Here is a 20,352-nt window from a genome sequence, read left to right as displayed (position 1 = left end):
GACTGCCTTTCTCCTATTCCCCTTGCCCCATCACCCACAAATCTGATCCCTTTTTCTGAGCTTCGTTTTTTTTTTTTAGATTCCACACGTAAGTGAGATCACACAGTATTTGTGTTGCTCTGTCTGACTTATATCACTTAGCATAATGCCTCAAGGTCCATCCATGCTATTGCAAATGGCAAGTTTCCTCGTTTTTTATGGCTGAGTAATATTCCATTGTGTATATATATATATATATATATACTAAAACTTCTTTATCCTTTCATCTGTCAATAGACACCTGGGTTGTTTCCATGTCTTGGCTATAGTAAATAACGCTGCTATGAACAGGGAGGTGCAGATAGCTTTTTGAGTCAGTGTTTTCATTTCCTTTGGATATATTCCCAGAAGTCACTACATAATTGTAATTCATTGATCAAATAACTTTAAGCTTAAAATAGAAGAATTAGAAAAAGTTCAGACATTACGGTAACTATGAAAGAAGTTGGTCATGCTCTGAAAAAATGACAATATTAAGAATGGTCTAGCAATTTGTTGCAGAAAAACAAATGGGAAGGGTGTGAGCAAAACTGTGGTCTTAGGTTCCTGGTTATCCATGCCCAGAATATGGGTATTACACAAAGAAAGAAAATTGACATTTTACAAATGTGTTAATACAACTAAGCATCACTGAGATTTGATGGAATGGGACTCTGAACTGGAACAGAGCAATAGTGGAAAAGTAGAAGCATAAAGAATTGCTGATCTGGAATCTTCTGGAGACTGAAACTAGCACAGAAATAGTGATGGGGACTACAACTTTTGGGATATTTGCTAGAATTCTCCCACAGCTAAAAATCAAGGCATCTGATAAATGCCTTGCTAAGCCTTCCATCTCTCAAACAGGGAAAGAAACATTCTGGATATAAATGTGACCACAGGGAAGAAATTAGCTGATTAAATGGAAGTACTGGGAAACCCAAGAGCAATGGTGAAGCTGGTTACAATGGCTGGGAACAGGAATGTGGGACATAATTAAGGAACACATATTACAAAAACTTCAGAGAGAAGAAAAGTAAATCCTGCCCAAGACTTTAAAAGGGAAGATGTGTCCTATGTTTTAGGAAGCTCTCAAGAACAGACTTCTAGTTAGACTAGCTTTGCTTAATTAATCCAGTAAATATTTACTGAGCACCTACTATGGGCCAGGTACTGTTCTTAGCATTAAGGATACAGGTGACACAAAATACCTGCCCTTATGGAGCTTACATTCTAGTTGGGGAGGGGACAGAAAGTGCAGGGGCTGGGAGGGGCATTAAAATTTTAAATAAGGTCATCAGGAAAGGTTCCATTGAGAAGAAAGTTTGAGGTGAAAAGGAGTGATTTCAAAAGCTGGGCAAAGAGGGTCCATACAGGGAACTTTATAAATGGAAAGGCCCCGAGGCAGCAGTGTGTCTCTAAGAAACAGCAAGGAGCTCAGTATGGCAGAAATAGAGAGAGGGGGAGTGGTAAGAAAAGGAGCTCGGAGAGGTAAGAGGTGGCAGAAAGTGTAGGACTTGTATAGACTGGAAGGACTGTGGATTACTCCTAAATTATACCCTAAGCATTCACACTTCTTAGGCTGTTACACTAAAGGCCTGTGTGGAATACCTACTTTTTACTAGGCGTTGGGAGGAAAATAGAAAAGAAATAGAAAACATGATTCTTATTCTGAGACAATGTCCATTTTAAACTCTGTTGAAAGCGAATTATAAACTGAAAATGAATTTAAAAGAATAACAAGGGAAATGTTCTATATCTATTCAGGACTTCATAAAATACCAAGTTGAAATTTCTGGGTTTTAGAGTAACTAATTCTTAAAGTTATATCACTAGAATTATCCAGGAAATAAGGATGAGAGAGAATGAGTCAGAAAAACATGAGGAAAAAAGGTATATCCAAACAGTATTGTCCCTATTCATTCCAGTCATGGAGAGAAAGGAAAATCTGAAATGGTTTGGTATAAAAAAATGAAGTTCCAGTTATAAACTGCAAAGGATATTAACAATAGAGAAAAGGGGAAGATCCTGAAAAGACAGGCTGCACGAAGAGCCCTCCAGTGAGCTCAGACTTTGAAAGACACAGAGAAAAGACAGGAGGCACAAGTCACATTGACGCCCATAAAAGAAACACAGGATGGCATCAGGAAGGAAAATGCCCACAACGAGCTGAACTTAGGAAAATCATTAAGGGCTGCAAAAGGGGCTTCTGAATTTACGTCTGGAAGAGAAAATTTACAAAAGGCCTGGGTAAGCTGGTTAAGTTAAATAGTGTAGTTAATACCTAACAAGAAAAAAAAAAAGAAAAACTTTTACTTCTGTATTGGTTTTTAAAAATCTTACACTTGAATACCACCTTTCACCTTACATATTTCTATTTTACAACGTCCTTGAGAGGTAAGTACAACCCCTATATTATAGAGGAGAACTCAGTCCAGTGTGCACCCCACCGCTGGACCGCTGCCTCTTTTCTCAGCTTAGGAGAATGACAGCCAAAAGTGGAGAGCCAGGACCAGAGAACTGAAGCCCAAGATACAGGAGGCTGTAAGAGAGCTGCCCCCGATCCACTCCAAATCTTGACTTGGCCGGCTGACCAAGCTCACCTATCATGAACCCACATTTTGCTGACTGCTCGACGTACTCTTTAATGAATTATGAAGACCAGAGGGCTTTGCTGAAAGACAGGAGACAAATTGCCCAATCTTTGAAAATGAGGAAAGAACATGAACATTACAAAAGAACATGGACATTACAAAATACTAACTGTAGTGTTTACCATCCAGCCTGAGGAAAATTCGAGAACCAGATAATAAAGCAGATGGTTTTTGAATAGACAAAGATGGGTGATCACTAAAAATCAACATGGATTCAGGAGGAACAAGTCTTGCCAAGTAACTTGATTTCTTTTGTTGGCAAATCTACAGGACAAATAATCTATGTGACTCTTTGAAAGGTATTTAACAAGCTTCACTCTCCAACTCTTTTTAGGCAGGGAAAGGAGAAAGATGAAGAAAAATGGCCTGAGTAATAGATGTATTTATAACTGATTAAGCAACAAAACTCTGAATGTTCATAAATAAGTTCTGCAAGACTAGCTGGGCTTAGACAACTATATTACCAATGAGCTGGATAAAGCTTTTGACAATATCCTTATCAAAACTTCAGGATCACTGGGACCTGGAGAGAATAATCAGAAGTGGGACAGCAGAGTCAGAATCCAAAACAATTTTAACAGAAGATTAACTTAAATGAAATTTAATAGAGAAAAGGTAAGGAATTATATTTAGAGTCAAAAAAAATCAAATACTAAGTATAAATTGTGAAACTGTTATTATAAACATAAGGAACTAAAGATTTGTGTTGAATAAAGCTTGACACCAATTAAAACTGTGCAATAGCTGCCCCTCAAAGTTTACACAATCTTAAGGCTGAGTTAATAGACACATAAGGTCAGGAACAAGGAAGGTGAATGTCATACTCGACACTGCACTCGTTGGCTCATCCCACGAGAATTCTGCAATCCTTGGCAATGCCCTATAGGCAATACAGAGGGACAAAGTAAATGCCCTCATAATTTGAAAATGCAGTTACCCTCTGGGAGCAATATCAGCAAGAATCAAATGGAGTGGCAGAAATTAGCCATCAACATAAGTCAGTCCAAGAAAATGTGTGACTGAAAATATCTGGGAACACTCAAGTCCAATCAAAAGTGGGCTGGGTGTAGCTTCTGGGGGGCATGATTAGAACGTGAATGTAGAAGGCTGAAACCTTGTCAATTGTGTTTTCTTCTGGCTAAACAGACTGCGTTAAGAGAAGAGTGTCACATAAAAGCAGGAACTTAACAAGCAAGATTTTGCCTGAGTTCCCCTAACACTGTCACAGGTGAAAATAGGCTAACCATATCCAGAGCAACACTGGGTAGGTGCATCCTTACAAAAAGGGCTCCATCAGGCTCTCGTGGCTTAGTGACACTCCCCATTAGGATTACCCATTCTGATTAGAATGAGTGGCTTCTCACGTAGAGTGTCCTACTGGGGTTACAGTGCACTGATCAAATGATGCAAGTTTCCATTCTGCTCACAGTTATATTAATAAATTCATTAACTGGCATTCTTGTTTTTATGTCAGTCTCTTGGTCATTCGCTAAACATAAGCGAATACCCATAATCCTGATTATTTCTGGACACACACACAAAAAATTCACATTTATGGAACTCGAAAAGTGAGGTCTCATCTTAAATATGACCAGCCACATCGAGATACCCCACACCTGTGAAGTGCTGCCTCTTTTTACGACAACTGTATTTTGTCTAAAACTGAACCACACTTTTTTGTGTGTATGATTGGCCCTGAGCTAACAGCTGTTGCCAGTCTTCCTCTTTTTGCTTGAGGAAGACTGTTGCTGAGCTAACATCTGTGCCAATCTTCCTCTATTTTGTATGTGGGGTGCTGCCACAGCCTGGCTTGATGAGTGTGTGTAGATCCACGCCTGGTATCTGAACCCACAAACCCCAGGCCACTGAAGAGGAGCATGCAAACTTAACCACTATGCCACCAGGCCAGCTCCTGAATCACACATTTTAAGAGAGAAAACCAACAAAGTATAACACACATATAGGAGAGTAGACAGGAAGGTAAAAGGTCTGGAATCTATGACATCTGAACAAATGAAATGAACACGCTCAGCTTGAAACAGAGAAGATCAGAATAGCCATTTCAAATAGCACCCTTGTGGTGAAACGAAATTATCTCTAATTCTGTGATGAGAACCAGCTGAAAGCTGCATAAAGAAGAGCTTTCCCACTAACACTGTTCCATGCCGGGCACAGAGTAACTGCTCAATAAGTTCTGGCACATGGTAAATGCCCACAATGCTAACTATGACTGTGTTTTAGGATATAAAAAATGTCATGAAAGAGATACACAAAAGATGCTGTGGGAAAGCACGGGAGGAGCACCTAACCCTGACAAGAGGTGAGAGGTCAAGGAAGGCATCCCTGAAAGTGGAGACGCCTAAGCAGAGTACTAAAGAAAACAGCAATTACCCAAGAGAGTGTGGAAAAGGGCATTCCAGAAAGACCCAAGGTCAGAGAAAGCTAGTGGTTAGGACAATTGGAGAGGTGAGTAGAAGGAGGAATAAAAGATAAGGCTGGAAAACCAAAGGGCACCACTTCTTCAGGGACTCAGACTTGCATGCCATGCTAAGGAGTCTGGAGGAAGCTATGGGGAAGCACTGGAAATTTTAAGTGTGGCAGTTACATAACCAGATTGCTGTCTTAGGAGAACACTTTTGGCAGCCACATGGAAGACGGATTGGCAGCAGGGAGATGACTGCTTCAGTAACCTGGAGACTGAATGAAGATACTGACACTGGAGAAAGAGTAAAGATAGAATTCAAGAGGTAGTAAGGAGGACTTCAGAAATGACTGGATGTGAGTGATAAAGAAGAAGGAGTCAAGGATGATTTCCAGGTCTACGGCTTGGGCAACCAAATAGAGAATAATGTCATGCACCGGAAAAGGTAAGGAGCATGAGAAAGACTCTGGGAAGGGAGAAGACAAAGTCAGTTCTGGGCAAGCTGAATCCTAGTTACCTGAGGAACACACCAAGCTGGTGATATCTAGGAAAGAGACGGACAATGGAGTCTTGAGCTCAGAGAAAAGTCTGAGCAAGACATACAGATTTGGAAGTGATCATTAGAGGGTGGTCACTGAAGATATCAGAGCATATAAGATCATCCAGACTCCAGAGTACACAGAGTGAGAAGAAAAGAGAATTGGGGACAGAAGGCTGGAGAACACCAACCATTCAAGGGAATGAAAGTTAGCTATCTTGTGATCTGTAAGTTCCTTGTCTTTAGGCAAGAAACGAAAATATTTAGGCAAAGACTAAACATCCACCTGTCAGGAATTAGAGGGAATCCACAGTAGAAAATTCGATCTCTACAGCATCTTTCAATTCTGACAATGCGTCACAGACTTTACTTCAATCCAGTGTCTCCCACAATCTGAGAAATAACTTTTGTCACCATTACAGAAAAACTACACTTATACCTATTTTTATTCTTTGGTTTTGTTAGCCCAATGACAAAAAAACACTTTGAAGAATTAACATTTCTTGTTGCGTGATGTTGCTGTTTTCTGAAAGGGAAGGAGTACTCGGTTTAGCTGGACAAGAGAGCACAGGCTCCAGATCTAATTTCTTACCCTATTTTTCCCACTGTGGGTCCAGTTATATGGCTGGTATGAGAATGTAGTTTTACCCAAACACATGCCCTTCTTCTTCTTCCCTTCCCTTTCTGCCACCTTCTGCCTGTCTGGGGCTATACATCTATGGGCTTAAGTCTTAAATGTTTTACTACATTTCAGAAAGGTACCTAGAATTTCCACTAATATTTAAAGTGTGTTGGTTTCTGTTTCCCTTTCTGCTCAATTCTAAAAATAGAGAGATACAGGTACATATACAATTTTTTTAATTAAATCCAGAAATATTTGATTGAAACAAACTGCCATTTTTGGCCTAACAACACAGCCAGCGTATTTTCCAACAGGACCACTGGCAGTTTAACTTAACGTAAAATGTGGTTCTGGAACAGGTGTTAGAGGTACTTGCCCTCTTTTAACCACAAGCACCTTTTCTCCTGCCTCCACCCCAGGTCTCTCCCACCACTCTGCACCTTCTTTTCTTTGCCTGTTCCTGTCTTTCACTTTCCTCCTGGTAGTGCCCATAAACTTTTATTATTACCACTCAAGGCACTAAAGCTAACACAGCTGCCAGCCCCTGACCTAGAAATCCAGGGGATATAATTCTAATTGGAGTCTAGAGTTAACTTTTTGGTTGTCCTCAAAAAACAACTTTATCTTCTGTTTCAATGGCCCAATCCACAGGACAGAAGAAATAAATGTGAAAAGGAAACTAGAGTGCTTTTTAGCTCTAGCATTACATGTACAACGTTCAGAAGCATGATTTGCAAATTCAGGTTTCTGAATGACCAAAAAAGGTGGGAGAGGGCAAACCAGGGACAATGTTTGACACAATTTGAAGTTTAGAGTCATACTAAGTTATTAAAATACAACAAAGGTTAGAGTGGAGAAGATGAAAAAAAAAAATCAAGAAGAATAAAAGGACTTTAGCACTAGATATTACAGTTCTGGGAACTTAAGGGTTCCATAAAATTTTATGGGAAAGGTAAATAATTATGGTCCCACCACAATCCCCTCCCTCAAGTCAACTGCTCCTGAAGTTATGCTTTGATGCTACATTCTCTCTATAAAACAACCCTAGTTGCTCCAGGCATTCATCAAAGAAAAGGTTTTTAGTGCATTGCTTTCTCTCTTTCTCTCTCTGGCTAATAATATCATTAGCTTTTCTGTTTAATTTCACAAAATGGAAGCAAGACACAATTTATCACTGGCAGTATACGTGCAGGCTGGGGGTGGGAGGCACAGAAGAGGGTCTTCCTCTAGGCTGTAAGAAGCAACAGAAACACTTCCTCACAAAAGCTCAGAGTGCTAAAGCTGGATAAAATAAATATAAAAAACACAGCAAACAAAAAGTTATTTTACTAAGACAAGTTCATTTATCTTCCAGCTTCATGTCCCAACACTAAAAGAATCCAGCTTCTTGTGACCCCTCAACAGGCTCTTACATCTCTATGCTATAACGTCCTCCTGCCGCCTGTTGGCCTGAAAAACTCTCACTCACCCTTCAAGTCTAAGCTCAAACACTACCACCTCTCTGGAAAGCTTCTCTGACTCTCCCAAGCAGGGGCTCCTTCTCCTTAAGCACTCCTCTCATTGTTCCTTCAGGCTAGCAGGTATGTGCTGGTACAATTATTTCTAGACCTGCCCGGTTTCTGAGGGAGTACCATGTCTCCCCATCACTGCATCTCCTGGCACACAGCATGTACCTCACAGGCAGTTCACAGAGCGAAAGAACTCCCCAGGTCTCAACAGGAAGGGGCAACACCCGTCCATCCAAGAGTCTCCTTTCCAATCCCACCTAGTTTAGAACTTCATTATCTGCCTCCTACATTAAGTTAGTCACTTCATTGCTCTTCCCATTTCTGGTCTCCCTTCCCTTGAATCCATTCTATATACACTACTGCCACTGTAATCTTACTAAAGTACAACCTTAATTAAATGTACCAGGTGGAGCAGTTGATGATGCAGAGAATGAAAAGCACTCCTGAAAACACCTGTTCTCTAAGCTCAATGGGCTCAAATCCAACAGGACAGAAAGAGAAGTAATAATTAACATATAATTTATCAGGTGTTACAGAGATATATCCAACTCATGCTAATCCCTCTGCCTGGCATGTCCTTCACTCTTAAAGGATCAATTCAAATTTCACTTTATATAGGAAGCCTTCCTAATCTCTCCAGCCAGAAGCAACCTCTCCTTCTTCAGCTCCCACAGTGCCCTGTTACTCGCTTATCACTTTGTTTGAATTACAGTTATTTGAACCCATACATTATGTCTCTTACTGGATTGAACTTTTCTAAATGGAAGGGCAAAACATTCTACTCATCTCTATTTTGCCATGGTACCTAATACAGTGTCCTGCAAATAGTTGATAAATGTTGAATGATGATGATTAACCTCACTAAAACATCATGAGTCTGTGATTCCTTTAGGATTTGCCAGTATTATGAATATCAATGGGTCAAATACATGCAATTCAGGACTGAAATTTTTCCACTTGAGCCACAAAAATAGAAAACATCTATTCTTTTTGGCTAGATAATAGTGGACATATGGAGAATATCCTCAACCAGACTGGAAAGATGTGTCCAAACGAAATGGATCTCTATTGTACAACCACAACAAAAGGCAACTCCCTAGCGCTATAAACCAGGCAAGCAGACTCTGCTGACAAATAAAGAAAAATTATGAAGGGCAAACATGGTGCGATGTTTCCATTATGGGGGCAAGTGCTTAACTAAGTAAAAACATCCACAGCTTAGTAAAAATTAAATTTAGAAAAACAAGATACTGGCACAAGATAATACTTCAAAAATAAATCATTAAATAAGCTCTCTGATCTCTCAAATAATACAACTTTCCAGAGGGGAATACTTGCAGCTTATCCATTCTTTAAAGTTTACATCCTATTTCCTACAACGGTGCTACTATAAGAGACCTCAATTCTTTAATTTCACTTCTGAAATGAATTCTGCCCTCCCTCCACCCCATTCCTTCATCATCCTTACTTTTGTTCAATGCAACAGTTGTGTGCAGGATGAGGTAAACAGTAACAACTATCATTCACCTGAATCGCAAGGATTGAGGACTTTCAACATTTCATGATTCAAAAAGCAGAACTAAAATGCCAACTTCTCAATTTTGACCAACAAAGAAGCTCAAAGTAAAAAAATATAACACCTTTTAAGAAAATGCTGTGCTATCACGATATTTATCTGTTCCTAATTGGCTTGAATGAAGTCAGAACATCTGATTATATCATTTACTTCAGTATTAAAGTTGCTGAGGGCAAGAACTGTGTCTCATCAACTAATTTTGTAGAGTCCTTAGCAAACCATCTGTAGCAGCTTTTAATCTAAAGATCAGAGTTTAAGTTTGCTTTGAGGACTAAGAAAATGGATAAAAATGCTTTCTAAAATTCTAAAGCACAATATAAATATAAGTTGCTACTAGTATTATTCTTACAATAAACTCTCTGCAAGAGCAAGTCCCCTCCCCTCCACAGGAAATCTGAACAGAGCTGAATTAGTTCTGTGTACTTTTCCCAAGAGAATTTATGTTTGACATGCAAAACTGTAAATAACTCCTAAAAGAGGGAGGCAGGAGTGGCAAGAAAGAAAACTCAGGTGGGACTAGAAGAAGGAGGTAAATTAAATAGCAAAGAAGTTTTTTAAATAAAATTAAGCAACACCAAAGAAAACAAACCTGGATCTTGGAGATCAATTTCTAACTCCACCATTTACTATGGACCTGTGTGACCCTGCGCACTTCATCTCACTAGGCTCTAGTTTCCTCATTTGTAAGTAGAGATAATATAATTCATAGGGTTGCTGTGGGGATTAAATGAGAGAATATTTATATAAAATACTTAGCACTATGTCTGGTAGAAAGTAAGTGATGAGTAAATGGTTACTGTTGTTGATAAAATTATTATTAGACCTGCACCCTGATTGGTGACATTCAGGAAGAAAAAGGAGCCAAGAACATGTCAGAGGGGACGATGATATACAGAGAGCTAAGTCTATATATTACTGTTGGGAGACAGTTTGAGAAACACAGATTACATAAAGCATTTTTTCATATTAAATGTACAAATTACTTACTGTGTCTCCAGGATTGCAGAAGAATCTAGAGAACCGTAGCCAGAATCTCCAAGTCATAAAAGCAGAACAGCAATGACTGTATGGAAGGATAACAGGACCAAAAGAAAAAAAATATGCTTACTGATGTGAACAGAAGCTTCTCTGTTTCCAAACTTTCAATTTTCTAAATTTTCATAGACAGAATGAAAGCTAGGCTCGATAGCAATGGCACAGTGACTCTGCCTGCCAAAAATAGATGATATTAGCAATCATGCAGGGGCATTTAAGTTTCTACCATCTTGTTCTTTAGGCTGGGGAAGTAGTTGTATTTGTGGCTGATTTCTGAGGTGTTAAACATTATCAAGTTCATCATATTCAGTAATTGCAAAAGCAGTAAAAGTATTCCAAAATTATGAAGAAGAGGAATGGAATCCCCTCCTGAATCAGATGTAGAAACAGCAAATAATTGTAAAAGGGAAGAAAACAATGGATGCTGCCTATGCATATGGGATCAGAAACTTATATATTGTAATATGTGAAAAGAATCCTCAAAAGACAAGGAAAATAGGAAACCTTCTGTATGCGTGGCCAGAGAATCAAGATCAATTTGGGTTGTCACGTGGTCTAGTGTCAATTCAGGGGAAGGCAAGGAGCTAGTTTAAGAATTTAAAAGCTCAGCACAGTACAAGCGCCACTATCATAAGGTACAGACAAACTGCCAAAGTTTCAGGTCTTTTTGAATTTACACAACATCAGTGTGAAGGGTCAGCTCACTACATGACCTGTAATGCTAAGGTCTTCCCTAACACCTCTGCCAAGATCATCTAAGAGGGAGGGTGCCTATCTCAGAGGAACACGTAACTTTTTTATAACAAAGCATAGCTGACTTCTAAGCATCTCCATGACATTATGGGCTGAAGATCCTGAGAATTTTGTCAATCGGGGGTGCTAAATGGAAATAATATATTATCACTACTAATTTAAGATGTGTAAACAGCAAATCTTTTTTAAAAATTTGTTTTGCTATTTTTGTCCTATTGTAATAATCTAAGTTTATGAGCTTTAAATTCTGGCTTTAGTTTTGCTACTTTTCCCATTAGGTTTTAAGTTCATCAACATAAATTGCCCTACGACGTGGATTTTCTAGAACCTACCCAACTCAGACAAGGAGAGAACACTTACGATATTAATTCACAGAGCCTGTGCCTCTGGAGTTCTACTTAAAACTATGAGTATGGTTAATGAGGGCAGTGACAAAGGAGCTGAAGAGTCTGCATCTTGCTAGAGAGGTAACAAGAGGAGTACCCCTACCACCACCTAGATACACTCTTTATCCTAACTTTGAAATCCAATTGCGTTTATTGTGATCCCAGTACTTAGATAATCCATAACAAATGTGACTATTCCTGAAACTTCATAAATAAAATCAGTTGGACCATTCCAACTGATTTTCATTCAACAAAGAAGCACTTACTGAGTGCCTATACAAGGCACAGCGCATTTCTATAGCAGCTTTTATTTCACAATCCCAAAGAGCTTTCAAAGTTGCCCTAAGATCAAGTATCAGTGATCGAACTTGTCTCATTTCATACATGTGTGACACTCTACTCAAAATCCTGATTCAGGTGTTATAAATTTAGCTGTTTGAGGAAACAAAAACTAAAAGGACTGAGACTGACATTCAACCATTAACTAAATTCCAACTTCACAATTCAATCCAAAAAAATACCCAGTGCCAAGTGATTTCAAAAAATTACACGCCAAAATATACAATGATTCAAACATTCCATTACGCAAAGGAGTTAATGTCATTATAACTTACCACTTTCAAATCATTATGGGTACACTACTAGGTAATAAATCAAATTTATCAAAAGTGCTACTCAATGGATTGAAACAGCAATCAAAAACATCCCAAAGAATAAAACCCCAGGACCAGATGGCTTTCCTGGGGAATTCTACCAAACTTTCAGAGAGGATTTAATACCTATCCTTTTCAAGCTATTCCAAAAATTAGGGAAGATGGAACACTTCCTAACACATTCTATGAGGCCAACATCACACTGATACCAAAACCTGACAAGGACACCACGAAAAAAGAGAACTACACGCCAATATCACTGATGAACATAGATGCAAAAATTCTAAACAAAATTTTGGCAACCAGAATTCAGCAATTCATCAAAAGAATCATACATCAGGATCAGGTGGGATTCATACCAGGGACACAGGGATGGTTCAACATCCGCAAATCAATCAACGTGATACACCACATCAACAAACTGAGGAATAAAAACCACATGATCATCTCAATAGATGCAGAGAAGGCATTTGACAAGATCCAACAGCCATTTATGACAAAAACTCTGAACAAAATGGGCATAGAAGGAAACTACCTCAACATAATAAAGGCCATATACGACAAACCCATAGCCAACATCATACTCAATGGGCAAAAACTGAACGCCATCCCCCTGAAAACAGGAACGAGACAAGGATGCCCTCTATCACCACTCTTATTTAACATAGTACTGGAGGTCCTGGCCAGAGCAATCAGGCAAGATAAAGGAATAAAAGGAATCCAAATAGGGAGGGAAGAAGTGAAACTCTTGCTGTTTGCAGACGACATAATCTTATATATAGAAAACCCCAAAGAATCCATTGGAAAACTCTTAGAAGTAATCAACAACTACAGCAAAGTTGCAGGGTATAAAATCAATTTGCATAAATCAGTAGCATTTCTATACTCCAGTAATGAACCAACAGAAAAAGAACTCAAGAATACAATACCATTCACAATCGCAACAAAAAGAATAAAATACCTTGGGGTAAATTTAACTAAGGAAGTGAAGGACCTATATAATGAAAATTACAAGGCCTTTCTGAGAGAATTGGATGACGACATAAGGAGATGGAAAGACATTCCATGTACATGGATTGGAAGAATAAACATAGTTAAAATGTCCGTTCTACCTAAAGCAATCTACAGATTCAACGCCAGCCCAATCAGAATCCCAATGACATTCTTTACAGAAGTAGAACAAAGAATCCTAAAATTCATATGGGGCAACAAAAGACCTCGAATTTCTAAAGCAATCCTGAGAAAAAATAACAAAATGGGAGGCATCACAATCCCTGACTTCAAAACATACTACAAAGCTACAGTAATCAAAACAGCATGGTACTGGTACAAAAACAGGTGCACAGATCAATGGAACAGAATTGAAAGCACAGAAATAAAACCACACATCTATGGACAGCTTATCTTTGACAAAGGAGCTGAGGGCATACAACGGAGAAAAGAAAGTCTTTTCAACAAATGGTGCTGAGAAAACTGGAAAGCCACATGTAAAAGAATGAAAATTGACCATTCTTTTTCACCATTCACCAAAATAAACTCGAAATGGATCAAAGACCTATAGGTGAGACCTGAAACCATAAGGCTTCTGGAAGAAAATGTAGGCAGTACACTCTTTGACATCAGTATTAAAAGGACCTTTTCGGACACCATGCCTTCTCAGAGAAGGGAAACAAGAGAAAGAATAAACAAATGGGACTTCATCAGACTAAAGAGCTTCTTCAAGGCAAATGAAAACAGGATTGAAACAAAAAAACAACCCACTAACTGGGAAAAAATATTTGCAAGTCATATATCTGACAAAGGCTTAATATCCATAATATATAAAGAACTCTCACAACTCAACAACAAAACATCAAACAACCCAATCAAAAAATGGGCTGGAGACATGAACAGACATTTCTCCAAAGAAGATATACGGATGGCCAATAGGCACATGAAAAGATGCTCATCATCGCTGATCATCAGGGAAATGCAAATCAAAACTACACTAAGATATCACCTTACACCCGTTAGAATGACAAAAATATCTAAAACTAATAGCAACAAATGTTGGAGAGGTTGCGGAGAAAAAGGAACCCTCATACACTGCTGGTGGGAATGCAAACTGGTGCAGCCACTATGGAAAACAGTATGGAGATTCCTCAAAAAATTAAAAATAGAACTACCATACGATCCAGCCATCCCACTACTGGGTCTTTATCCAAAGAGCTTGAAGTCAGCAATCCCAAAAGTCCTATGCACCCCAATGTTTATTGCAGCACTCTTTACAATAGCCAACACGTGGAAGCAACCTAAGTGTCCAGCAACAGATGAATGGATAAAGATGTGGTACATATATACAATGGAATACTACTCAGCTGCAAAACAGAACAAAATCATTCCATTTGCAATAACATGGATTGACCTTGAGAGAATTATGCTAAGCGAAATAAGCCAGCGAGAGAAGGACAATCTGTGTATGACTCCACTCATATGAGGAATTTAAAATTATGGACTAAGAACAGTTTAGTGGATACCAGGGGAAAGGTGGGGTGGGGGCTGGGCACAAAGGGTGAAGTGGTGCACCTACAACATGACTGACAAACATTAATGTACAATTGAAATTTCACAAGATTGTAACCTATCAATAACTCAATAAAAAAAAAAAGTGCTACTCAATGGTTACATTTAATTTGCACCAAGAGCAACTTCGAAAAATGGATTAAACATCTAACATGCCAAAAATAACTTATTTACCTGGGTTTTCATTATTTTGGAGCTCTTTCTAAAAAAACTGATCCCTAAATTTAGGTGCTGGAGGAATATATTTTCCTAAATCAATTCTCTGAAACTACAGAGCCGAGAAAGAACATCAAGAATAGGAGAGAAAATAAGGATAATGTTTAGGCACAGGGATACAAGCATCAGCCAGAATGCCTGGGTTGGAATCCTTGTTCCACCATTTTCTAGTTATCTGACCTTGGTACCTCAATTACTCTGTCTGCAAAATGGGAATAATAAAATACCTACTCCGTACAGTTGTTCTAAGGATGAAACTCAGGTAAATTACCATACGTAAGAGTTTAGCAGCAAGCAGCATTATATAAAGTGTTTGCTTATTATGATCATCATACGACTAGATCATCCAAATCATCTACACAAATGCCTTTCCTGACTCAAAGCCTTCCTTAATTGGTCTAGAATTTAATCCCTCCCTCCTGGCTTCTCCAGAAAATGCATCGTGTATTATAGTTATTTGAGTACATTTCCCTCCCTTTAGATTATATCTCCTTGAAGACAGAGCCCACAGTTCATCTGAGTGTACCAGACAGCAAATAATATTCACTGTTGTCCTTCATTTCTCTCCCTAAAGACTCTGAACAATAATACCCTGTCAATTAGCAAACCTTTACCTGGAGACAGGAGCTTTATGTAGCCAATACACTTAAGTACTGGTCATACCTTGCTAAGTACTCTCTTAAGAGTTAAACAAAAAAAATTTTTTTGGGGGGGAGGAGGAAAGAAGGATTCACTGAATATTTTTAAACGACTGACCAAGGATATCTTCTTGAATTAATTAATTTTTTAAAATTTCTTATGCTTTAAAAGCTTACTTTCATTATCACATTCAAAAAGCTCATGGTGTTTTAAATATAAAAATACAGTAGCATAATTTCTGCATATGTCAAGTCTAACCTAATCACAACTTGCCCATCTGCTGATTTTAACGTAATCCTGGGGATGCTAGAAGACAAGATGCTTGCTTGATTCATCCTACACTATTTACGTAAAATAAAATCATTTTAATATTACATTGAGATGCAAATCTTTCTGGCTTTGATTTGTGCCCTCTTTTTCTCTCTTAAAAAAGTGGCGCACACACACACACACACACACACAAAAGCCTGCAACTTATCCCAGCTCACTGGGAAAGCACTTGCTAAAGTGTTATCCAACTTTGCTAACACCATGATATTGCCCTTAACTTTGAGAGAACAGAACTTTTCTGAAAACGAATGACTGAATTGAGTTCACTGCTTTATTACCATTTTCTACAAAGTACAATTGTTCCTCTGTTTTTATAGTGTCCTACCTTTTGAAATTAATTTTTCAGCATAAAAACTGACGACATCTAATTAGTTGCATAAATATTCCTAGACTCTATGACTGATTTTAAAACAAACTGAAAAACAAAAGCCTAAAGAAGAATTGCACCCATTTAATGTGGTTTTTCTAAGTCTAATTTTTTCATTCCCCAGTGGCAGGCCTTTCAACAGAGTACAAAAACTACACCCAGTTTGTTTCTCATGCTAAACACACCCCGACCAAATGGGAAACATTATCAGCCATCTTAACAAGGAGCAGAACACAAAGCCAAGCAAAATCAAACCAAATTTTTTTTAATCCATTGTACTTCTTTTGAGATTAGGATTTTTCACATAAAAGTACTTTGATGAACAAATGCCATCATAATTTAATATCATATTTTGGACTAATTTCTCTCCCCTCAAATAGTCATCAAAGTGGCTAATTCACATACCATACCTCTCAGCTACTGAGTACAGCATAGTAAACTTAATTGTTTTATATATCCTGAGGCTTACAAAGAAAGGCCAATCAAACACAAAGAGGTTTCCAGTATCTTATATACATATATGACTGAGACAAGGAACTTTCAAAAACCTGCACTGGGCAAGCAAAACTGGGTTTAAACAACAATAAACTCTGCCTTACAGTAGGGAGACCCGACAAGTTTAAGTCCCCACTCCACCTCTACCCCTTAAAAGACAAGGTTTCATTCCCATCTCACAACCAGGAGGCATAAATTAAAACACTTCAAAGATGTTTCCTCACATTTTAGCAGTAATGAAGTTAATACTCAGGCCTGTTCCGAGCAATTGGCGTCTATCAAAACTTAGCACAAGTTATGTGAAATAGACAAGAGCGTTGGTTCTGCATTTTATCAAGTGAGGAACAGCAGCATCACAGGTTTGGGACAAGCCATTTCTTCCAGCACACCAGCTCTCCCCGCAGCCCCCTCCCCCAACCCCCGCCCCACATTTCTTTTTATATCTTTCCTCCAAACTTACAACCCGAAAAGCGATCCCACAAAACCAAAGCAGCATCAGTAAACGGAAGGCCACTGGTTTGGAAAATAAAGTTTGTTCTTTTGCTGTCAACCTGGCAACTTTTTAAAGGTGAGACGTCTCCTCCTCAATCGGGTACAAGCTTTCCTATTCCCATACCAAACCACCATTCGTTTGTCCCCCGATAGTAAAGGTGAAAAAAGGGAGCGGGAGAAAATGATGCTGAAAAGCAGGGTCTATGGGTCCAGCGGTAGGGACAGATTTTGAGACCAGTTTTGAACACTCCGTGGCTTCTGGGAGCTGGGCGGCTTTACTCCGTGTATCTGAGAAATGTTTAGCAATCTGACGCATCAGTTTTTAGGAATGGTACACAAATAGCCCCCACAATGTAAGAGCCATGCCTAGAATCCTTCCTGTCGGTGACATGGGCTGGAGGGCACGGGACGGGAGAACAGAGGTTACAAGGAGAGGCTCCGCGACATTTGTTATTGTTTATGAAGCCCAGGCGGGGACCGCGAGCCGGGTGCTCGGGGGCCGAGGAGTGGAAGGGGAAAGGCGCAGGGAAGGACAAAGATTCCTCCCCGGGTTCGAGGCTACTTCTCCGGACACACGGAGCCAGTATCACCCCGGGGAACAAGAGGGCCAAGGCCGTCGCCGGGGCTTCCCCGGAGACATTTCCACCCCCGAAATTAGCCCGGCTTTCCTTGGACACCCAAAGACCCATAAGCTCTCCTCCTGCTCCTGCTCGCAGAGTTGGGGCTGGCGCGGCGAGACGGGCCCCCCCGCCCCAGCCGCCGAGCGTCGCATCCGCGCACTCACCTGCCTCCGGTCGCGCCCGCGGCCGGCTCAGCCTCCGCACCGACCGCAGCCGGCCCGGCGCCCGTCCGCTCCCTGCGGCCCGCTCCGCCCTCGCCCCGCCCCCGGGAGGTGGGACCCGCGGCCGCACCGGAATCTCGGGGCGGACTCCCTGAACTCTCGCGAGCCCTCCCTCCGCGGCTTCTCGGTGGCTGGGCCGGTCCGACTCAGCCCTGACGTCATACGCACCAAAGCCGGAAGTAGCCTTCTGTCGTCAACGCCGCCCCCCCCCCCGGCTCCACCCAGCTGCGTCTGGTGGATTCCTGATTGGCCCTGGCAGAGTTGGCTGAACAGTTGGCTGGTTCCTCCCTGATCAGCCTCGCCTCACTTCCCTCCTCTCTAGTCAAAGCTGATTCAAGCCTCTCTTGAGAGTGGCCTAGTGTGTTGCCATAATATGTCACATGTCGTAAATGTCGTCAGAGTTTTTCTCAGTGCTTCACAATGTAATGCAGAGAATGTTAGAAACAAAAAGAGTGTTAGCGATAATCTCCATGAATCCACACATGTTGCAGATTAGGAAAATGTGGTCAACGAAGATGGATTGACTGACCGAGTTGTTTAGTCGGTAGCCATGGAATCTAGAAGCGACCCAGCTTTCTTGACCCTTTTCCATTTCACTGTGACTCGACTCTAGAGACTTGAAAGGGACTCAAGTTTGGAAAAGCCACAAACACTTGGAGGCATACATGAAAAACTTGCTTGGATTATCTTGGAAAATTTGAAATAACTGACCATACTGGGCTGCCCTATTTAGGATCAAAGAACTGTGAGGAAAATCACCTCCCTACAGTTTAACTCAGAAGGGATGGCTTTGGGAAGATGATGTCTTTGAGTTTTGAGTGAAAACTTATTGGGAAAGCCAAATAATAGAATCATTTCCAATTGTTGACAAATTTATGTTCAATTTGAATATTGGAGGTTTCATGAAATACCCGTGACTTTTAGACTACTAAGATAATATACGAAGCTGGTACTGTGCTTTTTGCAGAAAATATAATTATTTTTAGTTTCGCCAAGAGCCGGTGACACATGCAAAACACTTAGGGAAGCATCATGACATCACTTCCCTCTCTTTTTTTACACTCTGTGCTTTCTCATGCGTAGCTTGGTAGCAGAAAAAGCACTAGTCCAGTAATTTGTGTATTTGGGGGGAAATCAGTTCCACCTATGTCATACGGTCATTTTGAGGTGCAAATGTCTATTGCCATATACAGCCTAAGTAGGTTTAATTGTGATGAAACATACTCGACAGAAGCCTCTACAGCTCCCTCCCCGACCACACACATATATATACCAGTTCAAGTGGGTAGGATTGAGAACAATTTATGGAGTGTTCTACAGCAAATTTATGTTTCCAAATAACACACCATGCTTTTTTTCATGGCACTAGAGTAATATGGACTAGTCTAGGGTATCGGACTGGGATAATATGGGTTGACTAAAGCTTTGACCTCCAATTTCTAAATTGAAGCCATTCAAAACAAAAATTCCCCCAGGAGGCTGTTGAAAGTGCTTGAACTGAAACAAAGTGGAGCCATGTGCCCTTTTGGAAGTTTGATGAAATCTATGAACTCTTTTTTAGAATAGTGTTCTAAAATGCATAAAATAAACTAGCTAGGGCTACAAAGGAAACTGATTATATTAATATACAGTTATCAAAATAGTAAAAAGCAAATTTGTGATATAGTTGTGTGGTAGGCAGCTTCTATAATGACTCCCAATAATCCTCACCTTCTCATATTCCTGTCTTGCACAACTCCTCCCCTTGAGTATTGGCTGGACCTAGTGACTTCTTTCTGAAAAAGAAAATACAGCAAAAGTGATGGGATGTCACTTCCATAATTAAGTTACAAAAGACTTTTGGCTTCCATCTTGCTCCTTTCTTCTTTCTCTCTCCCTTGCTTACTCTGACGGAGGCCAGCTGCCATGCCATGACTTGTCTTATGGAGAGGCTCGTGGGGCAAGCAACTGAGAGAGGTCTCCAGTCAACAGTCGCCAACAAATTGAGGCACTCAGTCCAACAACCCATGAGAAACTGAATCCTGTCAACAGCCACATGAGTGAGCTTGGAATTAGATTGTCTCCCAATTGAGCCTTGAGATGACTAGAGTCCCAGCTCACACCTTGATTTCGGCCTGAGAAAGGACTCTGAGCCAACAGACCCAGTTAAACCTTGCCAGATTCCTGGCTTGTGGAGACTGTGAGATTACAGATATTTGTTGTTTTAAGCCACTGATTTTCAGAGTAATTTATTATACAGCCATGG

General features: G+C 40.0%; 1 protein-coding gene across 8 annotated transcripts in view; it reads right to left on the bottom strand.

Moving 5' to 3' along the window:
• STK38L (serine/threonine kinase 38 like) overlaps positions 1 to 18,203 on the bottom strand; it is a 79,667-nt gene extending 61,464 nt beyond the window's left edge. For 5 of the 8 annotated variants that reach the window (XM_070620860.1, XM_070620863.1, XM_070620864.1 and 2 more), the window contains exons 1-2: positions 18,051 to 18,189; positions 10,326 to 10,401 (exon numbers count right to left, since the gene is read on the bottom strand). The gene's annotated coding sequence lies outside the window, so the exon portion shown is untranslated. Of the gene's footprint in view, positions 1 to 10,325; positions 10,402 to 18,050 lie in introns of all 8 variants that reach the window. The other 3 variants (XM_070620867.1, XM_070620861.1, XM_070620865.1) reach the window with 3 other exon arrangements.
• Between the last annotated feature and the right edge of the window lie 2,149 nt (positions 18,204 to 20,352).

This window comes from Equus przewalskii, chromosome 5 (genome assembly GCF_037783145.1).
Source record: "Equus przewalskii isolate Varuska chromosome 5, EquPr2, whole genome shotgun sequence".
In the NCBI taxonomy this organism is placed as follows: Eukaryota; Metazoa; Chordata; class Mammalia; order Perissodactyla; family Equidae; genus Equus; species Equus przewalskii.
Note: the sequence above shows the minus strand (reverse complement) of the source record. Positions and strands in the feature narration are given on the sequence as shown.